The sequence below is a fragment of the Canis lupus genome, chromosome 19 (genome assembly GCF_003254725.2).
Source record: "Canis lupus dingo isolate Sandy chromosome 19, ASM325472v2, whole genome shotgun sequence".
NCBI lineage: Eukaryota > Metazoa > Chordata > Mammalia > Carnivora > Canidae > Canis > Canis lupus.
The window spans coordinates 8,169,191-8,173,970 of NC_064261.1; the positions used below are offsets into that span (position 1 = coordinate 8,169,191).

The 4,780-nt window shown below is 35.1% G+C and overlaps 1 pseudogene; it reads left to right on the forward strand.

Moving 5' to 3' along the window:
• The first annotated feature begins 2,226 nt into the window (after nt 1-2,226).
• On the forward strand, nt 2,227-3,439 carry LOC112642702 (alpha-enolase-like; annotated as a pseudogene).
• The last annotated feature ends 1,341 nt before the right edge of the window (nt 3,440-4,780 follow it).

Consider the following 4,780-nt stretch of genomic DNA (forward strand, 5'->3'; position numbering starts at 1 on the left):
ATAATATAACAGCTTCACAATATTTTAAAAATATTAGTTAGCAGAACAAAGATGAGATAGAAATATCTACCTCTATCAATAGGTGATAGAACAAGCAGACAAATGATCAATAAGGATATAAAATATCTAAAAGGCAATATTATGTTTGGCCTAATTGACAAACCTGATGTCTAAAATACTACATTCAACAATAACAGATTTCATCACTTTCATGTGTACACAGAAAACTAACCACAATTTACAAGGCTTAAACAAATTTCAAAAGATTATAATTATTCAGATGATTTTCTCTAATGACAACAAAATTAACCTACAAATCAATAACAAAGGATAATAATAAAATATCCAATTAATACAAAATCAAACAATACATTTTAAATAAACATTGGTCAAGAGAAGATCACACAAAAAGTTTTTGAATAATTTGAAATAATAAAAATGAGCAGACATAGTAAAACTTGTGAGATTTTCCTAAACTGGTGCTTAGAATGTATATATATAATATATATTATTATATATTATAATATGTATTTTACTCATATATATTATTTAATATATATAAAAGAAACCAAAATGAAATATAATATGGATACGTCATTTGCAAATATCTTCTCCCATTCTGTAGGTTATCTTTTAGTTTTGTTGACTGTATCCTTTGCTGTGCAAAAGCTTCTTATCTTGATGAAGTCCCAATAGTTCATTTTTGCTTTTGTTTCTTTTGCCTTCGTGGATGTATCTTGCAAGAAGTTACTGTGGCCGAGTTCAAAAAGGGTGTTGCATGTGTTCTCCTCTAGGATTTTGATGGAATATTGACGGGATGAGCACGGGGTGTTATTCTGTATGTTGGTAAATTGAACACCAATAAAAAATAAATTTATTATAAAAAAAAGAAATATAATATGGAAATAATCAACTTAAGCCTAAAACTAATAAAATAGAAAGGGAGTAATATCAACATAGTAGATAATATCAGCAAAACCAACAAAGTTGGTTCTTTGAAATGATTTTTAAGATGAATGAAGCCTTAACAATTCTTATTAAGAGGGAAAAAGCACATTGAAAATATCAAGAATTTTTAAAAAGGGACACCACTAAGATTCTACAATTAATGATATAAGAATAATAAAATATTATATACACATTATTTCAATATATTTAACAATTTTACAAAATCCATGAAAACTGTGACTTACAAAACTGACATAAGACAAAATAGAAAATCTGATGTATTCTAATCTACTAAAGAAATTAAATCCATTATTGAAATCTTTTCAAGAAGAACACTTAAGAAATCTTAATGTATTTTTCTATTTAAGTTAGAAATTTCAAGAATGTGACATAAAATTGTTCAGAGAATACAAAGTTATAAAACTTCCTAACAATTTGTAAATCAATTCTTGACACCAACATCTGAAGTTAATAATGGAAAGAATAGTTATAGCCAATATCTTTCATAGACATAGATGCAAAAAACTTAAACAAAAAGACTATTACAATAAGAAATTCTTGGGATGCCTGGGTGGCCCAGTGGTTGTGTCTGCCTTCGGCTCAGGGCATGATTCTGGGGTTTTGGGATCGAGTACCGCATCAGGCTCCCTGCGAGGAGCCTGCTTCTCCCTCTGCCTATGTGTCTATCTCTCTGTGTCTCTCATGAATAAATAAATAAATAAAATCTTTAAAACAAAAAACAAAACGAAATAATAAATTCTTTTTATGACAGAAACATTAACAGAAAGACAAACTACAGAGATAAAAATGGTTATAATTCATATAATTTACAAAAGACCTCATTTCAGATTATACAAAATACTGGAAAATAGTAATTTATGAAATTTATTCTAGAAATACCTGAAAAATGTTTACATTTTTCAAGACTCCCCACTATTAATTCTATTATCTTTATTAATAATAAAATAAATATTTGGCAATGTATTTGAAAAGGTACAATGAAATGTCTTATTACAGTCCAAGTGTTCTAACAAATCTAAATGTGTTGACAGAGTAGACAGGTACTATTGAGATAAAAGAACTTTATATTGTAAATTTTCATTTTCAAATAAGATGGTCAGGTCTCTGGGAGCAGGGCAGGACATTGGGGCAGACAGCACAGAGAGGAGCTCAGGGGCAACTTGGTGCACACACACCTTACAGCTGTTCACCCTTTGGTGTCTGCAACACCCTCTCTTTCTTTGCCCCATCATGACATCTGGCAGCCAGAAATGAACCATGACTATTCTCAAGATCTCGACCAGAGAGATCTTTCACTCTCATGGGAATCCCACTGTTTTAAGTTGATCTCTGTACCTCAAAAGTGACTCAGCTGGTGTTTAAGAGGCCCTAGAGATCCTAGACAATGATAAAACATGCTACGTGGTAAAAGGTGTCTCAAAGGCTGTGAGCACATCAATAAAACTATTACATCTACTCTGATTAGCAAGAACCTGACTAGGGGAAGATTGAGAAACTGATGATAAAGACAGATAGAACAGATGCTAACTCCCTTCTGGGAGTTTCTCTGGCTGTCTGCAAAGCTGGAGCTATTGAGAATGGGATGCCCCTGTACCTCCACATTACTGTCTTGGCTGACAATTTTGAAGTGAGAGTATGATCAACAGTGTTGGCAATGAGCTGGCCATACAGGAGTTCATGATCCTCGCATTTGGTGCAGCAAACCTCAAGAAAGCCATGTGCATTGGAGCAAAGGTTCACCAGAACCTGAAAAATGTCATCAATAAGAAACATGGGAAAGATGCCACCAATATGGGAGATGGAAGCATGTTTATTCCTAACATTCTAGAGAATAAAAAAGCAGCTGCTGAAGAATGAGATCAAGATAACTGCTTACACTCATAAGGTTGCCATTGGCATGGACGTGGCTGCCTCAGTTTTTCAGGGCAGAGAAAGTGTGATCTGGACTTAAGTAAGTATATCACATCCGACAAACTGACTGACCTGTCCAAATTCTTCATCAAGGACTACCCAATCTATAGAACATCCCTTTAACCAAGGTGACTGGGAAGCTTGAAAAAAAGTTCATAGCCAGGACAGGAATCTAGGTGGTAGGGAATGGTCTCAACAGTTACCAACCCAAAACAGATTTCTAAGATTTCGTAGGTGAGAAGTCTTGCAACTGCCTCCTGCTTAAAGTCAACCAAACTGGCTCTGAGATGACATCTTTTCAGGCAAGCAAGTTGGTCCAGTCTGATGCATGGCGGGGGAGGGGGCGGGGGAGCTTCATGGTGTCTCATCTCTGTGGGATACTGAAGACACATTCATTGCTGGCCTGGTAGTGGGGATCTGCTCCAGGAAGATCAAAACTGGAACACTTTGCTAATATGAGCACTTGGCCGAATATTGCCAGTACCTCAGAAATAAAGAAGAACTGGACAGCAAGGCTAAGTTTGTTGGCAGCAACTTCAGAAACCCAATAGCCAGGTAAGTTCTGCGCACGCAAGCTCCTCAGTCCTTCCATCACTATTGGGCTTATTAGACCTCTGCTTCTGATTTTCCCATGGAAAGCTCAAGGTCCCAAGTGATAAGGCCCTTAGTTTGCAGTTACTCCCATCTCTCATCCCTGTAATGTTCTCTCACTGATTCCTTAGAAGTGTCACAGAGGCGCAACTTGACCATCTGTAACCCTCTTGGTAACTCTAGCTCTGTAATCATGTGATTGACCCAAAACATTATTTTTCTCACTTTGCTTCTCATCACGTGTCTGGAGCCATGTGTATCCATAGTGTAATCTCATAATCTCAGAGGGTATCTACAGGCAAGATCCTCAAGAGTTTTGGGTGCAAAATGAAAGGGTCTCAGTGACCAATTAGAAGAAGAAGAAGAAGAAGAAGAAGAAGAAGAAGAAGAAGAAGAAGAAGAAGAGGAAGAGGAGAAGGAGGGAGAAGAAGAAGGAGAATAAATTAAATTAGGTTATCAGAAGGCATATTTAATTAATACAAGTTAATTTAAGGGAAAAAAATCAGGGAAAAAATACCTCTTCATTTTATTCTCATAACATTGAATTTGTTTGGCAAACAAGGAAAAATTCAAGTAAATTGAATTTTACTTGAATTCAATTTTACTAAGTACTAATAAACTCTCACCATGTTTCAAGATATAAGGATTTGCATGTGCAATAGCTTCACGATTTTCACACAAATTTCTGTGTAATCACAAACAGGTCAAGAATAGGCCTTTACCAGCATTCTTGAAGTCCCTTAATGTTCCTCCCAATCACAGGCCCCTCACTTTTCCCAAAATAAATACTACCTTGAACTCTAACACAATATCGTAGTCTTGATTTCTTTGTACTTTATCTAAATGGAATCATACACAGTATCTATTCATTTGGATCTGACGTCAGTTGCTTGACATGCTGTTTGTGTAACCCCCCTCAGTTTTGAGTTAATTTTTTTAGTTCATGCATTTTCAGGCTATATAATGTCCCATGTAGCAATATATTTATAAATCCCTTCAAATACTCATGAACATTTGGATTATTTGGAATTTTGGCTATTAAGAAGATTGTTGCAAAACATCGAAAACATCTACGTAACACATCAAAAAACATTCTTGAATGTGAAGTCCTCATACATGTGCATATATTCCTGTTGTGATAGGATTTAATTAAGTAATTAAATACTATTGCTATCTCTAACACAAATCCTAGGATTCTAAGAATGCAAATGTGAGGAGATACTTTGAGTTGAAAGTCAGATCTACACACCAGGAGTCAAAGTGAACAGGAAAACACACACACGCACACACACACACACACACACACACA